We start from the raw sequence: 20,286 nt of genomic DNA on the forward strand, positions 1-20,286 counted from the left end.
TAATCATGTTCTCAGCTCCGGTGTATATCCACAGGAACGGGCGAAAGGTATTATAGTTCCCAAGCATGAGAATGGTAGTGTTGATAGCGTTGATAATTATCGTGGCATCTCGCTTATTGATGTTTTGGGTAAATTATTTTGTATCGTCATTAATAATCGTCTTCAAATGTAGGTATGATAAGATTCAAGAAGCTCGACCTGGATTTCGTAAAGGCTATAGTACGGTAGAAACTATGTTCACTTGAAAGTGTCTCCTTCGAAAATATCGTTTCGAAAGGCCTTCGATTCAGTCAATAGAACAGATTGTGGTATTCGCTTTTTAAACCAGGTATTTGGGGTAATTATTTTCAGTTTTAAGATTTTAGCTTCTGTTCGTCTCTCTCATTCGTTGATGTTGTGTCCGGCAAGGTTGGGTTTTGAGCCCATTTCTTTTGCGATGTTTATAACAGAATTTCAAGGTATGTTACAGAAATCAGGTCTCAGGGGTATCTTTATTAGTTCAGACTATTTCGATTTATTGTTATTGTTGTATGCAGATGATCTTAATTTATTTGATGACACTGTTATGGGTTTGCAAAAGGAAGATTGATATGCACTCTTCAAAAAAAGAAACGCAAAATGAAATTCAAGAATGATACGTACAATTTTGTACACATATGCAAACTCAAACATTTTTTTAGGGTTACACATTGTTTCTGGAATGTTTCAGAAGAACCTGCATGACCAAACGCAACCAAAAATGATTTTGAACGGTTTTGTCAATCAGGATTGTCATGATGTGCGTGGATGTCATGCAGCACGAATATCAGGCACAATGATTGTTTCTCACGTGCAAAGCATGAGTACTACATGTGACTATAAAAGACCCAAATGAATCTCACAATTTCATCCACGATCTTCGCAAGTACTGTACACGAAAATGGGACGTCTCAACGCTGCCGATCGAAATCAGGCAATTGGATGATTGCAAGCTGGCGAATCAAAGAGTGAGGTGGCAAGGATCTTCAACGTTCATCCCAGCACAATAACTCGATTGTGGGATCGATTTCGTCAAACAAATTCGACAAATGACCGTCCAAGATCAGGAAGACCTAGAGTCACCACACCTGCCCAAGATCGGTACATCCGGGTAACCCACCTACGTGACCGCCATCGAAACCGCCCGGGACACAGCACAAGAACAGTTTGGAGCCCGAATAGTGTCCGATCAGACAATCAGGAACCATCTCCGAGAAGTAGGAATACGTGCCAAACGTCCAAAAGTTGCCCCCTCCTTGACACGACTACATCGACGTCGACGAGTGAGATGGTGTAACACGGTGCTGCCATGGAACCTGGCAAACTGGAGGCGCATATGGTTTAGCGATGAATCCCGTTATCTCCTCAGGCGACGTGATGGTAGAGACAGTGTCTACAGACGACGTTATGAACGTTTTGCTCCTAACTGCATCAGACAGGTGGACAGATTCGGTGGAGAGAGTGTTATGGTGTGGGGAGAGATCTCATACACCCGCAGATCGGAACTTGTGCTTGTCCAATCAATACATCGACCAGATTCTCCGTCCACACGTCCTTCACTTTGTTGACCGTCAACGGCAGCTCTTCCAACAGGAAAACGCCAGGCCCCACACAGCACGTGCCACCGTGGACTACCTGGCCAATAACAACATCAATTCCCTCTCCTGGCCCTCCAGATCCCCGGATCTAAACCCAATCGAACACCTTTGGGATCAGATCGATAGACGGGTACGTCGACGTCGTATTCCACCACAGAATCTTTAACAGTTGTTCCACATGCTGCAGGAGGAATGGAGAAGGATTCCATCCAACGACTGATTCGATCTGTACCTAGGAGGTGTCGGGCAGTGGTAGTAGCTGGAAGTGGTCATACGACGTACTGACTTCAACACCACCTGGTGGACAGCAGTAATGACTGTGATGACTGTGATTCTCATGAAATATGGACAAGATAGCAATGCATTGCTCCACAAAATTGCATTCATGTATCTTTGTTTTCCGCTGATCTACACGTCCTTGAATAACACCAAATTTGCATTGATATTTGGGTTTTGCGTTTCTTTTTTTGAAGAGTGTATTACAAAAGTATTGTAGCTCTTGGGGTTTAGACGTGAATATGGATAACACGGAGATGCTAGTATTTCGTAAAGGCGGTTTTCTTCGTTCGCATAGGAAGTGGTTTTATAAAGGTATTCCAGTTAAAACATATTAGTTAACATATTACACCTATCGTGGTGTTCTATTTTCTATTTTTGTCTGGGACAAAGTGTACTCACATTACCCTTGTTAGTAAAGCTTGTAAGGCAATCTTTGCTTTGAAATCTTTGTTTATAAAATATCCAAGTATACCTGTAAAGTTAATGTTCAAGTTGTTTGATAGTAAGGTTAAACCTGTGTTATTGCATGGATCTGATATCGGGGGTGGGGTGGGGTGGGGTGGGGGTGGGGGTGGGGGTGGTGGGGTATTCGAGGAGAGGAATCGGTTGAAATCTTTCAGACTACTTTTGCAAGTATGTTCTTGGTGTAGGTAAGCAGGTTTCTAGTAATAGAGGTTTAGCAGGTTATGGTAGATTAAATATATATTTGGAGTATTACGTCAGATGTATAAGTTATTGGTGTTATAGCTGTCCGAGGATCGTTATCCAAAACAGTGTTATATATTTATGAGGAAACTAAATTTAGCGGGTAGAGTAACGTGGGCTACTTCTGTTAAATATTTGTTAGGTTCCTATGGGTTCGGCTTTACAGATATTTCCTAGTTTATGTATAGTTTTAAGAACAGAATAATTGTTTGTGATAAACAGCGTATTTTTGGTAATATAAATCAATCTTCTCATTTCATGTACTTTAAAGAAATTCAGTGACGTTTGCAATTGAATGTTGAATATTATGCAAATTCTATCAACCAAGTAACAGTTAGAAGAAATATTTGCCTTCTTAGATTAAATTCCCAATCTCTACGGTGTAATATAAGAAGTGTGAATGTGGATATGTATTGTAGAATGTGTTAAGATGGGATGAATGGAAATGTTATACATTTTTTGTATTTTGGGTATATTTCAAATGTGTCTGTCCCGTGTGGACATCCGTCTCTCATGGGGCAACGTGAGTAGTATTATAGGTGGTAACAGACACCCCTTTTGGTTGATCCGGTTGATCCGTTAATGTATGCACGAGAATTCATGAATATGTTAATGTAGCCAGGTCGTCATAGGTTAGGAAAGGTCAATGAAAGGTGGGTGTTTTAATGCAGTCATGCAATCTTGTAAGAAGCCCTTTATAAGACGTGAAAAACAAAAGCAAAGTGTGATGGATAGAGCTATGACTAGAGCTATTGTACAGCGTGCTGTCCTGAATAGACAGATTGTACCTGTCAGCCCAGTTTGAATTGAGCATTAAAAAATTAAAAAATATACTCAAATAGCCCGCGCTCGACAATGACCATTTGTAAAGAATTATTCAGTCCTGTGCCCACTTGCATAGCTGGGTGAGTGAGTTAATATTTAACGTCACATCGGCAATATTTCAGCCATATCGTGACGAGAACATTTGATATTGAAATGAAATATATGTATATTATAAAAAACCTGCCGACGAAGGACAGTAAACAACTAGAATATCACAGATATGTATGTAAAACTAGTAACTAAATCTAAAACGTTTGAGCTATAGGGGAAAAACAATACCGTATTAAAATGGGCTATAAATCGCCAATAACTGAAGGTAGATCACCATACCAGGGACCATGGGGACTTACATTAATTTGCTACCTGCATGGACCCTAGTTGGATTTACACCATCCCTTCAGCCATTGGCGACAGAAGAGAATTCTAGTCATAAATTAAAAGCACACATATTCTACGATTAAAAGCGTGGCAACCCTAAATTTATTCTAAATGTTTTGGGACTTACGTACCCTCTCAGGAGGACAATAATTTTACAATACTTCAACCCCCTTTGAGGGTACAGCCACTAACAATCGAAGTTAATAATCTAAACTACCAATTATAAAACCTTATCTATTTACAAAACATATATAAAAATTCATTTAACAGATCTATCTCGTTTAAAAACTCAATGATTAAATGATAATTAACATTTCTAAAAAGGTCCTTTACTGTTTTGACATTAAAATATCTATCCCTTATGATGTTATGATGGAGAATTCATCACAGCCAAGCAGGACATGCTTGACCGTGGTTCTCTCATCGCAAGGGATACAAAACGGAGGATCCTCACCTTTCAATAGGTATGCATGAGTATATCTTGTATGATGACCTCTTCAAATCTGGATTGACAACCCAAGTAGGTGTAACCAATATGGGATTTTATTTCATGTAATTTGTTAATACTTACTTGGGTGTCCCACTTCTTCTGCATCAGATCCCGGATGTAAGTTCTAATGCTAGCTTTGTAATCAGAATATGGAATAAGAAGTGGTGTCACAGATTTGTTGAGTGTTGCCTTAGCAGCAAGATCAGCCAGGGTATTCCCAGAAATGCCAACGTGGCTGGGTAACCAACAAAAAACTGCCTCTCAAATCGAAATCATGTAAATCCTTCAAAATGCCATGCTTCCAGGTCGTATCATAAGCTTTCTCAAGATCAAAGAAAATTGATACAGCATGTTGTTTTTTTACTATAGCATTCTTAACAAAGGATTCTAAGCGTACCAAATGATCAATGGTACTACGATGTTTCCTGAAACCACATTGAATATTTGTTATAAGGTTATTGGTTTCAAGATACCAAGTTAATCTATTATTCACCATACGTTCCATGGTTTTACAGACACAGCTAGTTAGAGATATCGGTCTGTAATTAGACGGATCTGTATGATCCCTGCCAGGTTTTGATATTGGGACTACAATGGCATTACGCCACGAAGGAGAAAATTCTCCAGACGTCCATATTTGGTCAAAGATATCTAAAAGTGTCATCAGACTTGGTTCAGGTAAGTGTTTCAGTAGCTGGTAATGTATATTATCATCACCCGCTGCAGTGTCATGAGCTTGCTCAAGAGCAGTATGTAGCTCATGTAATGAAAACACTTCGTTATAATCTTCACCGTTATTTGATTCAAAATTAAGTTTGGTCTTTTCCTGTCGTTTCTGATATCTCTGAAACTCAGGGACATAATTTGCCGATGATGAATTGTTGGCAAGAGTTTCAACAATTTTATTTGCAATTTTAGACTTGTCAGTAACAGATTTTGAACCTTTGCCATTAATTCTTTGAACCATGTTCCATACCTTAGACATTGGAGTGCGTGAATTAATTTTTGAGACATATTTTCTCCAAGATTTTCGTTTGTTTTGTTTAAAGGTACGACGCGCCTTTGCATTGAGTATTTTACATTCATTTAAGTTATGGACAGTTGGATGATGGCGGAAATAACACTTTGCCTTTTCCTCACTTTTCTGGCTTGTCTACAATCTGTATTAAACCATGTTTTTTGTACATGTGGAGTCGTAGAGGACTTTGGTATACACTCATCAGCTATTTGCTTTAAAAAGTCAGCAAAAGTTTGAATGGGATCAGTTATATCACTGAAACATTCAGGTCGCAATATCGATTTACATATAGTTTGATATAAAGACCAGTTAACCTTCGAAAAGTTCCATCTTGTACACGATGGAGAATCAGATGGAGTTATTTCTGAAAGGATAGTTGGGAAGTGGTCACTTCCACAAAGGTCATTATGAACAGACCAATCAAATTCAGTCAGGAGGTTAGAATCTGCAAGAGACAAACCCAGAGAGGAATAAGTGCCAGTTGCAGGATGCATATAGGTTCTCGAATCATCATTAAATATGCACAGGTCATTATTGGAAATGAAATCTTCCAGTATTTTGCCTTTAGTATTAGTGTTAGTACTGCCCCAGAGTGGGTTGTGACCGTTTAGATCACCCATAATAACACATGGCTTTGGGAGTTGATCATAGAGTGATTGAAGATCAGTCAGCTGAAGGTTCGATGAAGGTGGAATATACAGAGAGCATAACGTAAATGCTACACCCAGAGTAAGTCGCACTGCAACAGCTTGGAGATTAGTGCTAAGTGTAACAGGGCTGTGAATAACATCCTGTCGTATAAGGATAGTAGAACCTCCAGTGGCTCTATCTCCTGGAGGGGAAAAATAATGATACGTTTCAAACTGACGTAAGTTAAAATTATCTGTCTGTTTCAGATACGTCTCTTGCAGACAGAACACAGATGGTGTTAAATCCTGGATTAATAGCTGTATTTCATTCAAATTTGTCCGGAGTCCTCTACAGTTCCACTGCACGATATTGTTATGTAGACCTATCTTTTAGGCGGATTAATTGGGGATCTACCCCACACAGTTTTCGAGGGCGACAAGCTGTGTGCCCCAGAGCGGACGTTTTCGGACACGTCCATGTCCTCAAGTGATCCATATTTGTTGTACAAGTTAATTATATTTTCTGACCCCTTTGGGGCTCTGCCACTTAGTTGTTTCAAAGCATCTGGCTTTTTGTCTTTGGTTTTAACGATTTGTGAAGATTTAGGTGTTGATTAAGAAGATGGCTCACGATCAGAGGATGCTACTGATTGGATTCCAGACGTACAGGGAGGTGATTCTGGCGTTTGAGTAGATATTGTAGATGAGAAAATCAAAGGAGCTTCTGATGTAACCCAAGTCAATTTGGTTTGACAGCTGGCAGAATATTTTGTTACTCTTGCTGTTGCTTCCGACGATGTTTTGGTTACGGAAGCATAGCTTTCTTTATGTTCAGAGCTTTGGACCAGTTTTTTGGCATCCGCAAAACTAATGTTTCGGGTGAATTTTATTTTGTTGATCTCCATTTGATGCTTCCAGACACTCTTTAGAGAATGATGAGTGGTCACCAGTGCAGTTTGCACATTTCTTAACATTGCTGTCACAATCTTCTGTTGTGTGTGTCTTTTCACCACAGTGAGCACACACAACAGACAATGTGCAAGTATTAACCCCATGACCGAACTTTTGGCATTTGAAGCATCTAAGAGGGTTTGGAATGTACATTTCAACGTTGATGTTACAGTATCCTGCTTTTAGTGATTTTGGAGGATTTGGTGAAGAGAAAGAAAATAGATACGTATTTGTTTTTATAGTTGCATCATTTCTACGGGCTGTGAAACGCTTGACATACAGTATGCCTTGATCCCACATGTCAGCAAACAATCGATCCCGATCCCTGATCATTCCTTTGCTCGTGTTGAGTGTTTTGTGACCTGAGATCGTGAATGGAATGCCGACAAAAGAATCAGTACTCATAAGGTTGGTGGCTTGTTGCCTTTTTGCACACTCAACCAGCAGAGCACAGGAACTTAATCGCTTAATGTTCTTAACGTCACCGGCAATGCCTTGTACACCTTTAGCTACGGCAAAAGGATTCAACTTCAAAGGTGTCTTGTCAATTGTTTCAAGTACAAGAAAACGTGGCCAGTAATAGTGAGTGAGTGAGTTTAGTTTTACGCTGCACTCAGCAATATTCCAGCTATATCGCGGCGGTCTGTAAATAATCGAGTCTGGACCAGACAATCCAGTGATCAACAGCATGAGCATCGATCTGCGCACATGGGAACCGATGACATGTGTCAACCAAGTCAGCGAAACTGACTACCCAATCCCGTTAGTCGCCTCTTACGACAAGATAGTCGCCTTTTTATGGCAAGCACATGGGTTGCTGAAGACCTGTTCTACCCCGGATCTTCACGGGTTTCAACAGGATCAGTGTCAAGTTGACGCTTGGTCATTTGTTTTCATTTGTGTGTGTGTGTGTGTGTGTGTGTGTGTGGGGGGGGTTTGTTCGTAAGCCATGGTTAGTTAGTAAGATTTCATCATCCGAGCTCCCCACCCACCACGGAGTATCACAAGGACAATGCTAAAAACAAGTGGATTTCCAACTTGCAGCACCAAGGATACCCGGATGATATACTCCAGCAGAAGAATTAAAAGATTAATAATTCCACCATAAGACTCAAGGCAAAGTTCATAACAGTATATTTCAAAATTACAAACGTTTTAGATAAACAAGTAGGCCAAGACCGAAATTAAAACAATTCCAAATCAAATTTGTGCAATGACATATACATATAGCCTATACACAGTTCTTGGCGTGACCAGCCGATTGATAGAACCGGGCCAGTTCTACCACCCTTCTAGGTGAAGTCAGGGCCGAAGTGGTGTGTTGGGCAAAGGAACCCTGTTCCTGGAACCAGTGCCCTCAACCACCAGAATACCGTCCTCCACCGACACAGGGGCGCAACCCACGGCAAACAGGTTGGTGCACCAAATATACCCCCGGGTCCACAACGTGGCTTGAAGAGCGCTTAGCGTGCGTTACCCAGCACCCACCACGAGGAGGTGGCTCTTCACGGATGCCACTTGCATAGCTGAACCCGATGTTTAAATGCTATTTTATGCTAGATTTTCCTTTTACATGTAACGTTATGAAAACTTTAACTTCAACCGTGTCAACTAAAATATATATACACTTTTACTTCAGAGCGTGATATTTTAAAAATAGATGGTTTGAAACATAACTTAGTCTATGTCATTTAGAAAACTGATTAGTGTCAGGAAAAAGTCAGAAGCAATCTATAAGACATGTTAGTGGCAAGCAACGTGTTTCATGTTTACGATCTTCATCCTTAATCTCAGAGAGCACATAGTTTATACATTTCGATTTTCAAAATGCGTATAATGTGGTCAACTCATACAATATAATGATAGAAAAGAGTTACTAAAAATAAAACAAACATACTCGCAAAATATCAGTGAAGATTTGAAAATAACAAATTACGGTTAGACTTGTACATAGCATCGCATTTTAGAGAGCGTGATCAGACTGTACCATAGTTTCACAAACTGTACTGAGTGCTCAGTGAGGACACGCATGACTGAGCGCGGTAGTCAATGCAACCCGCAGGTGCGTGCATAATATCTGAATTGAAGGACTTGTATAGTATGATACTATAGTTTAAGTAGTTGCGTGTTTGTCAGTGTCGCTATAAAACAAACACGAGTTGCACATGTGCTATAGTCAAGCGTTTGACATCCTTAGATGTAGTTTATCTAAAACTAGTTCGCTTCAGACTGTTTACAGTATACAATCTAGCCTGCCTCACAGTCGTTTGCTAACATTGAAATGTACACAAGCAGCACTGAGGGACAACTCAGTGTTTTACAGTAGACTTCCTCACAGTCGTTTATGAGTTTATGTCCCCAGGAAACCAGAACAGTCACCTTAGAAATAAATAATCCACGGTTATATAGTATGACCAGAATTTTAGGAATATGTTTAATTGGATTTCTAGTATAAACAACCTTGACCAGCTATCAAGTGTTTGGTTTCATTCACGAGAGACAACTCCGTTAATCCCTTTTTCATTAGTTTGTGAAGAGTTATCCCCCTTTGTTTACTCGCTAGCAGACGACATTTTCAGTGATCCTCAGTAGCGATGATTTAGAAAAGTGGAAGTTGATTTTAGAGTATTCTAACAAGGACATCAGATCAGCTAAAGTGATTTCAAGTAGAACAGGCATCCCTTTGTCCACTGTTTATCGTGTTTTGAAAAATATTGCAAATGGATATGGCATTGAGCCCCAGGTAGGCCCAGAAAATTGACTGTTGGTGACAGGAGGCGGCTTGGTATTCTTGTTTCTAAAAACAAACGAAGGAGTTTAGAAAACTTAAGGCTGGATATGATTGATAGAGGAACTGTGGCTGTCTGTAAGGAGACAATTAGAACTGAGCTGCATGCAATGGGTTGGCAGAAAAGTCGAGGAATTCCATCACCGATCATGAAACCTGAACAAAAGGAGCGAAGGTTGAACTGGTGATTACAGCATATAAATTTTAACTGGGACAATGTGGTTTTCTCAGATGAAAGTTCTATTTGGCTGTTTCCTAATACACTGAAATTCTGGACCAAACAAACTGAAACACCTTTGTATCAGCGCCCAAAGTACAGTCGGAAATTTAACGTGTGGGGTGGCATATCTGTGTTAGGGGCAACGCCCCTCAGTGAACAGTGAGCGGTACACAGATATTCTCGAGGGACATTTGCTTCCATCTGCTCACGTGTTCTATGGACATTTTTGGATTTTCCAGCGGGACAACGACACAAAACATCGTTCAAAGCATTCACAGGCCTGGTTTCGGATCCATAGTATGACGTTATTAGATTGGCCAAGCTATAGCCCTGACCTAAATCCAATAGAAATATTTTGGGACTTATGAAGGAAAGTGTCAATAAGAAAAATCTGACAAATATTGCTGAAATGAAAGAAGAGGTGGTCCGATATTGGGACAGCATGGACCACGACTTTCTAACTTCTTTGATCAGTAGTATACCCCGCCACATTTAAGCCTGCATCGCTGCCCATATGGTGACTTGACAAAATACTAACTGTTCACCTGTCTTTGAATCTGGAGTTATGTTCTGCTAATATTCACATTTAATACGTGAGTATTGAGTGAAAAAAAAAAAATTACAATCTTTAAATTCTCAATAATTTCTGGTTGTACTGTATATGGGTATCATCCTAGTGTGAAGTAGATATAAGCGACTGATCGCCCATAACAATGACAACATACCTGCCTCGCGCCTACCGGTGAAGCTTCCCATTCATACATTGTGTGACCAGTGTACCGTACTTTTGATAGGTTAGGGAAGATGTGTTGTACTTTTGTTATTTGGAAAGAGGGGGTGTCCTCCCATTTGAGAGAACTCCCAGTTGTGAGACATATTAATTAATGGTTCAGTGCACATAGGTGGTGTTTCCACATCCCTACAATGAAAGTGGGATCAGCCCAGCCCAGTACCCACAGGAGGCATAGTTCATTGATGAGTTGACTAATGAAATAGATTATCAAAGATTATATTTAAACAGAAGAAATAGTTCATTGAATATTTTATTTATTCAGAGGAATATGTAATTATGATAACGCTGAAGCTTGAAAGTCATTTTGGTTTAAACATATTTGATTATTATTTATGAAAATGAATTGGGATTGGTGAAGTATTACTGCTTATGTTAACACCGCTCCCATGCAACATAAAATATAAAATGAAATATATTTTAAGTACACACACAAACACACACACACAGAGATTAGATCAAATACAACTATTTTCTAAGAAGTCATAATTAGAGAGTTACAGTTGTGTGTGTCTAACAAGCTAGTGTAGGAATATAAATCAATCACGAGAAGGTTGTTGAGTTAATTTCAATATTTCCCTGTGAAAATTTGAAGGTTGTCTTGATGATATAATCTTGGACGGATTCAACTATTTTCTGGTGTACACAAGGAGTGAATTCTTTGTTTCCGTTCAAAAAATTATCCAGGTTATAACGGATAGTTGATATCCACAAGAGCAACATGCACTGTCTATTAAATGTCTGTTTACATCCGAGCCTGAGGCAGCAGTGAACGATTTGATAAAAACAAGAGCCATAATTAAGATCAATATAAATCTTGTTTTCGGTTTTTGCAATTAGGTTTTAAAACTCTTTGAGACTGCACGATTCTTTGGTATTTGGTAGGGCATTCCATAAATTTATTGTGTCGGGTAGAAAGGGTTTGGCATAAGGGGCATTTCGACTGTAAATTTCAGAGTTATTTCTTAAACTATAGCTTGTAGTTTCGGAGACGGAGTAAATTGATCACGACGTTACCTACACAAAGTGTTTAATTATTAAAGACATTTACCTGAGTATGTTAATCAATTTATCTTATAAAGTTTCATTAGGTTACCTCCACAAGATTCAGTTACATAGCAAATCAGTAATTAGCTAGGGTGAATCCATTCTATCAGACAGGGAGGTATGGTGTATTTTCATTGTTAATTACCTACTCCACTGTCTCATAACTGGGAGTCTCACAACTGGGAGTGATGTAGGAATGTATGTGCGTGTAGATTTTATACATATATCTGAACATGAATGTATGACACCTTTTAATAGATCAATTACCGCTCTAACCACTTCATGAAACATGACTATGAGTGTGGTTAGCAGCTTATATTATAAACACATCGTAAATACGGATTTCTGATCAATGAACGCGCCCGCGCACATGTCTAGGGTCAACATAACATTTTTTCAGACTGTAAACAGTTACACATTGATAACAGGAGGGTGTAGCGTTTGTGCGGAATGCACTCATTCTTGTAAAGGTAAAGACGCGTTTAACTCACAATTTACATGATGACATTACTTTTGTAGATGTATTGGTATGAATGGGAAGTTTGTAGATCTGTGAAGTGTGTGTCGATGTCTGTCTAATGACTACATATATTATCATCGAGGTATATGAAGATAATATTCTATGCAAAAACCGACAAAACAAGCAATTTATTCACATCATTTATTGATTCAAGTCAATTGGGTCAATACAAAGCTGTGATATACGAATGGACAATAGGATTCACTCTGGAACATTAAAATCAATAGTTCAGTCACTCTATACATTTGCTGCTGCTTCAAGGCGCGATTGTTTAAACAGCAAGTCCATGTGTTGAAACACATTTCGCACTGTTGAATATTCAGTTCACCTTTCCTATGCTGTTTTAGGGTTGAATGGTTATCTATAGCCTATGTTTTATCCACTGCCTTTAACGATTTCCGTCCAGGGGGTCCCAGTTTCACAACCCCTCTCACGCAGAGGGAAATTCGGCGTTTCTCATCGTTCAAGCGCCTCAGTTTATGAGGTGGTTTCAAAATATGAATCAAACTAGACGTGCGGCGTTGACTCGGCATTCTCTTCTGACTGTTAGACTGATATACTAATGACCGGTATTTATGCTCTCAAACATTCTCCTCCATGTCATCTTCCTCGTCATCACCGTCGTTATCCTCTGCAATGCTATCAGATTCAGTCTCACTTTCTATTTCCGGCATATCTACCAAAGGCAGGATCTCTTTCATCTTGGGTTTCAGGAGGAGTTTGATTTTATTTTTGAGAACGGATTGCTCCGTGGAAGGATTCATATCTCCCAGGCTGTGTAGCATGTTTTGAAACAGGGGTGCCTCTTTGAAGTACTTGGTATATTCCCACGCAAAGATTAGAGTATTACGCAGTAGATCTTCCCACCCCAGTTTCAGTCTTCTCTCAATCCATTCTTGCGTTTGTCCCTGTCGCTTGTACTGTTTCCTCTGCAGTTTCATCTTGTCCTGAAACATGTCGTACACCTGCTTCCAGATACGTTGTAAGCCTACATTTTGCCACACCTCGGCTTCCATATCAGTGAATGTTGGCTTCCCACGAGGAGGTTTGACGGCAAGACCACTGCCTTTCTGGGGCTGATATAGGTGACCCCCCCCCCCGGGGAATTTTGAAGACTGTATTTTTTTGAAAGCTTATCATATGTACATTCAAATTCCAGGTGTTTGCAGGCTGGGTGCAGGGGATTTTTCCCGCAGTGACCCCCCAAAGAGGGTCAGGGTGGGAAAAATGTGGGAAAATTAGTTTTCGCTTTTTTCACAAAATACATTCTAATAACTGCTTTCTATCAGGATCTATACAAATATTTAAGGTTTATTGATAAGTTATAGGTACAGGAAGACATTTACTTTGAAAAATGCATTGCGTCTAAGGAAAAAATAAACTTTATAGGTGTTTTTCTACACTTTCTAGTGGGCAATTGTTTTAAGAAGGTATTCTTGTTTCAATAGCTCTAAAATGATCCAAATTAATGTTACAGCTATACTTAAAGACTTTGAGATGATTTATTGTAGTCTGGGTGCTAGGGATTTTTCATGCCCTGACCCCCAAAGAGGGGGGCCAGGGGGTAAAAATTTGGGAAAATCAGTTTTTTTTCCTTTTTCACAAAATACATTCTTATAACTGCCCTTTATCAGGAACAATGAAACCCCCTTTGGGGGGTCACTGCGGGAAAAATCCCCTGCACCCAGCCTGCAAACACCTGGAATTTGAATGTACATATGATAAGCTTTCAAAAAAATACAGTCTTCAAAATTCCCCTGGGGGGGGAGGGTCACCTATATCAGCCCATGGACTATAGGTCGTCATAGTCACTATCATTATCATCACTCTCGAGTCTGGCGCGCTTTCTCTTAGGTTGAAGGTTATTGGCCGGACACCAATGTTTGATATATCGCTGTAGATCGTGCATGTTATCTATCAGCACCCCGCAATCTGTGGCCATAGTCAACGATATCTCACTACTCGTGTCTGAATCGGTTTCAATTTGAGTGAGCTGATGTTGGGGCAGTCTCTTTTCTTCAGTCAGAGGACTATCTAGAGATTCTGTTGTAGTCAACTTGTCCCTAGGCAGATCAGGTTCAGACTGAGCTGTGACTCGCCCGTTTCCCTCGTTTATGAGATTGACCTGCAGTCGATCCTTATCTTTGGTGGTAGGTTTTAGATCAATGGTGAGTTGCCCATAGGGTGTTTCAGCAGCCTTTTCATACATGGCCATAAAGTGATCCATACGTTCGGGGAAAATTCTACGAGTGAAGAGTTTGATTTGCTGTTTATCTATGGGGGAATGAAACAGGCTGACATAATGTGCGTTCAAAGCAATGTCTCTCGATTCTTTACCTCTCGGAAACAGATTTTGTACCAAGAGAAAGATCAATACATTCTTGTGATGGGAGGTTTGAGTAAACAGCTTCGAAATACGCGTGTCGTGCTTTGCTTCGGCTAGGAAATCATCCAGGACCAACACGTTCCGTTGGCCAGAATCAATGTAATCCTCGTCCAAGATATCGTAAGGAATTCCTTTTACAAAGGTCACCTGAGGCAGCTGCTCGGTGATGTCCTGAAATAAGGGCTGCCATTGAGTATAACACCAAACAATGCGTGTAGGTTGGATCAGGCCATGTCGGAGCATGTGCGAGGTAAACACAGACTTTCCACAGCCACTGGGTCCGACCACAAGAACATTGGAGGGAATCAGGAACCTGAACCGTTCTTGCTGCTGGTCCTCTTGGCGAGGAGGGTGTTTCTCTTGAGGAGGAGGGTGTGTCTCTTGAGGAGAAGGTAGGTGTCTCTCTCTTGAGGAGGGTGTCTCTCTTGAGGTAGGTGTTTCTCTTGAGGAAGAGAATGTTTCTCTTGAGGAGCTTGTAGGTGTCTCTCTTGAGGAGGGGGTGTCTCTCTTGAGGAAGAGGTAGGTGTCTCTCTTGAGGAAGAGGTAGGTGTCTCTCTTGAGGAGGGTTGCTACCTACAGGAGGGGCATCATTATCCAGAGGAGGAGGTACGTTTGGAGCGTGCATCTGCTTCCAATGTCTCTGTAGATTATCTTTTGTGTAGACCTCTTCCCACAGACCAGACAGGTAGTCACTCCCATCATGATCCAATACAAGTGTCCAGTTTACCAGGGTTCAAGCTTTCTTTTATACTGTTGACGTTTCAAGTCAGCTTCCGCTCTTTTCAAACGGAAATTTTGCCCGATTCACTGCAGGTTGATATTACTGTATAACCGTGGATACTTGAAAAGAAGCCTTCAGAGGAATGGTTTATTCACAAACTGATCTTGACTTGCTTATTTCTAAGGAGACTTGGGGGTGGCCTGCTGGGTTGAGAGGAAGACTGACTGACTGACTGAGTTTCGTTTTATGCCGCTTTTAGCAATATTCCAGCAACATCACGGCGGGGGACACCAGAAAATGGGCTTCACACATTGTACCCATGTGGGGAATCGAACCCGGGTCTTCGGCGTGACGAGCCAACGCTTTAACCATTAGGCTACCCCACCGCCCCTGAGAGGATGAGGAGACTATTGTAAACATGAAACACGTTGCTCGCCAATAACATAGATTGCTTCTGTCTCCTTCCAAACAAACCTACCTTCATGGTGTTGCACTAATCAGTTTTCTAATTGATATAGTTATGTTTCAAACCATCTATTTTTAAAATATCCCGCTCTGAAGTAAAACTGTATACATATTTTAGTTGACACGATTAAAGTTAAACTTTTCATCACGTTACATGTAAAGGGTTTAACATCGGGTTTAACTATCCCAGCCGGGACAGGGCTGAATAATTCTTTACGAATAGTTTCAAGTAGCACCTTTCATTGATGTTTTAATAGAAAGCTAGAGAAAGTATGCCGCACGCTCTGCCAAGCGCGGTTGATTTGAAGTTCGGCAACATTCAGCATTATAGTCAATGCAGGGTGACATGACTACCTCGTTCTTGCGCGCTAAATGTAAACTACACTGCCAGCTTGCTGATTGTCTAATCTTATCTATTTTTTCTAAACAAACAGGTTGTCTCACTTTCATGGCGTACAACTTGTAGACCGTACAAGATGAATTTGATCCAGCTAGACGTACATTTTTCATGCATTCCTACGTATATCATGTCGACACAGCCCGTCTCTATTGTGGTACGATGTACTTTCAACACACACCCTGTATTCATCAAAACAGGTCGCACGCTCTCTCGAGCGCGGACTATTTGAGTATATTTTTTATTTTTTACTGTAACTTGGTATTGTTAATGGTTAAACGTGCTTATGTAAAGGAGAGGTTGACGAGTCTAGGTGAATTTTGCACAAGTCATGACATTGAATTCTGGAGACAAATAGGATGGGTGGGTGTAGGCTCTGAGAGGCGTAAGTCTGTACCAATGCCAATTGTTGACAAATGGTTCTGTGTGTACAGATAATGACATAGTTCTACAAAGATGGAAGACAGACTTTTGTACTTTATTGAATGGTAAATTAAACGAAGAACGAGTCATAGAAAACGGTAATGAGCATGTGCTTTTCAGTGACAAGATAAGCTTGTTTGAAATCATTGACAAGTTCCATCTATAAATTGTATTGCAGTGAGTAAAATAGACGACTCTAAGTATGGACTGAAACTTAAGGCATTCTGCACGATGTACAAAATGGTTCCAGACCGAATCGTTCTACTACCGACCACGTTCAAACTTTCAGATATATTATTGAAAACAGAAAAAAAAGTAATCAACATTTGTCTCATTCATAGATTTTTAAAAAGCATATGATTGCATTGATAGAGGTATCCTATGGGACAAGGTTTCTGAACATTGTATTGGCGGTAAAATTTTAACAGCTCTATGTAATCTTTATACAAGGGAGTTTATAGTGCGTGAGTGAATGGCTCGTTTACTTCCTGGTTCGAGGTGAGCCGAGGTTTGAAACAGGGATGTTTGTTATCGCCTTTGTTGTTCAACTTTTATTTTATTAGTGATTTGTTAAATACTCTTATTAGTCTTAATGTAGATGTGAAGGCAGATGAGTTGACCATTGCTGCCCTAGCATACGCAGATGACTTGGCTCTGTTAGCAGAAAGTGAAGAGGAGCTTGATATACTGTTATACGTTAGATGCTCTTAATACATGATGTCATTCAAATATATTAGAGATTAATAACGAAAAATCAAAGATTGTCCATTTTAGAAATCGAAGTATGTTTTTAATGTTGACAGTATATATTGTTTTGAACGTTGTTAATAGTAATAACTACCAAAGTGCACTGCTTACAGACCACTTAGATTTCCATGCAATGGCACATACAGCAGCAAAATCGGCAAACAGAGCCCCGGGACTGCTTATTTCCAAATTAAGGCTCTAGGCGGTATGCATTCCCAGACTTATTCCAATTTACATGACAACATTAGATATTATTTAGGACTTGGTAAATATGCCTCTAATGTTACAATCAATGGAGATTTGGGTTGGATACCGCCTATTGTCAGAATACAGAAAAGTGTGTCAAGACAATGATGCCGAATTTAAAATAGGCCAAGTCGTGTTAATAAGTATGTTTAGAATTGGGCTGAAAGGTTTGCTATAAATGGATGTGACAGTTGGAACAGAAGGGTACGAAAGCAGTTTCATGATATTAGCTTAGGTTATTTGTTCAATGTTCCAAATATAATTCTTAAATCTTGTTTGTGTGACTATGTACAAAATGTGTGTGAATGACTGTGTTATAAATTGGAAATTCTAAGTTATATAAGGTACAGGGGAAAAGTGGTCTCAACAAATAAAGAGTTTATAAGTGATTTAAACAAGATTATAGAACAGAAGGCTATGTTTTAGGAACCTGCCAATAGGTTACAGATCGGCTATTGCCAAGTTTATTTGTGGTGGGGCCCCAATTAAAATTGAAACAGGTCGATATGAAGGTATCCCTGTACAAAGTAGATATTGTTTATATTGTAAAAATTGTGTAGAAGATGAGGTTAATGTTTGTTTCAGGGCGTGTTATATGGCAACATCAGGGGGTCTCTTTTTAATGAATGCATTGATAAATCTAGATGTTATTAAATATGTGTGATATTGAGAAGTTTTGTTTTATGTTTATTGATGCTTATGTCTGGTTTTTGGTTGCCAAAATCTGCTATTTAATTCTAAATCGTAGAAAGCATTTTTTTTGCATGGCTAATATATTATTAATTTTTACGGCATTTTACTGCTGCGGTATTATGCTATGACAAGTTGTCTCTTATTATTATTATTATTATTATTGTGTTTTAGTAATTTTTAATTTGGGTGCAAAGATACTGGATGGGTGGTGTTTTGATTAGCTTATTTAGGTTGTGTTCAGTTATGAGGTTTATGTGTTGCGATATGTTTCCACGGTCCCCTTTGCGATTCTGCCTTCATTGAACCCTCCCATGTCTAAGCTCGTTTAGTCTTACTTGCCACCTTCACTATGCCATCTATTTACCCGGTAACAACGTGGAGAAGGCAACAGGACATTGGAGATTGGAAAACATGGACGATCGTATTACGTAAAGTATGCTCACCTGGTCAGTATTCCCTGATGTCCGCTCACGTTTTAAATCCCAGCTACAATTTATGCGTTAAAACATCTACAACTTGTTCTCTCAGATGATGAAAGGAAAAGGACAGTTCTGGAACAGGAGCCGAAGGAGCCCCTCTTTTAATTGGTCAATGAGAGTCACGTGACCACAATAGGTGTCTAATATTGCATGTTGTGGTGCAATACCGAATCTATATTTAGCCAGGGAAAGACCCGAGCTATAATATAGGTCAGCATCTCGCTGTGTGACTCGCTCTTGTGATATAAGCCCAGACATAGTATACGTTTTGTAACCAGAACTGGCAAGCCATGACCGGATATAGTCGCATGTTTTTTGTCTTTATATAAGAGGTTATTTCCCCCATACTCATATCATTTCACTCTTGTGAGCGAGTCTAGACGGACGGTCCTGTCGTGTCTACACTCAATCTTACTACGCTGTTCACAAGACAAGGAACTTTCTTAAAGGTAAATGGTTTAATATATATTTAGCTGGAAAATATAAATATTAGAAGTTACATATTTTTGAATTTTTCTTCATATTTTGAAGTGTCAACTATCATATCAAGTCCCGATTATAACTAATATGGATTGTAACAGTAGCCAGCGAGATCGCAATTTTATTTAGCGGCTAGCGTTGGTAGCAGGGTGGAGCTGCTTCCCTTGAACGGGTAGTGACGATGTGTGCTCTAGAGAAAAGATGGACGGGTGCGATGCGTGTCAGATTTGTATCCAAGGGAATAATTGACTGTTTTGACGGTCCGCACCTATGAGTTATTGTCTTATTATGCGTGCGAAGAAGTGTAACAATGGGAATGGATCAGTAAACAGAAAACAAGACATTCAAGTTTGCGTTCTTTATGCAGCTATTGCAAGAACATTCACGGAGTCGGTCAGTGTCACGTCAAGTGAAGTGCGAGCTGAAAGTTGCTACAGTCAAAACAGGCCAAAACATCTATTCATTGGATATTCGTGCTAGGGAGGATATCCTTGGAAGTGAACAGTACGTATTTGTCACATTTGAATGAATATGATGAACTTTTGACGTGACATTATTGAAAATCGTAATTCGTGTGAAATTCAAACCACGTGCGATTATGTCCGAAAAGGCGGGAAGCGGAACTGGCGGAAGTCATGCTAGTCGTGGTAGTAGGGGTAGTATGACTTCGAAGCGTGCTGAAGTGGCTGCAAGTTTGGCAGAAGTCAAAATCAAAATGAAGTACTTTGATCTTGAAAATAGCAAGAAACGTGAATTGTGTAAACTTGAATTATAAAAGGAACTTGACGCAGCAGAGGCTAGATCTAAATTGTTGTTTTAAAGGCTGCAGAAAGAACTCTCAGGTATGGAGAGGAAGTTATTGTGAATGATGGTAAAGTGCACAAACTGGAGAAACTTCAGACTGCTGAAGACTATGTTCAAGATTATATGAAAAATAATCCCTTGTTGCCAGAAACAGAAACACCCATTCACCCTGTTGATTCACAGGATTTC

At 39.8% G+C, this 20,286-nt stretch overlaps 1 protein-coding gene across 1 annotated transcript in view; it reads right to left on the reverse strand.

Moving 5' to 3' along the window:
- LOC124256649 (A disintegrin and metalloproteinase with thrombospondin motifs adt-1-like) overlaps positions 1-19,010 on the reverse strand; it is a 43,067-nt gene extending 24,057 nt beyond the window's left edge. The window contains exon 1 of the mRNA XM_046690624.1: positions 18,778-19,010. The gene's annotated coding sequence lies outside the window, so the exon portion shown is untranslated. The remainder of the gene's footprint in view (positions 1-18,777) is intronic.
- Between the last annotated feature and the right edge of the window lie 1,276 nt (positions 19,011-20,286).

Source organism: Haliotis rubra, unplaced genomic scaffold (genome assembly GCF_003918875.1).
Source record: "Haliotis rubra isolate DU_JTF1 unplaced genomic scaffold, ASM391887v1 Scf633, whole genome shotgun sequence".
Taxonomy (NCBI): Eukaryota; Metazoa; Mollusca; class Gastropoda; order Lepetellida; family Haliotidae; genus Haliotis; species Haliotis rubra.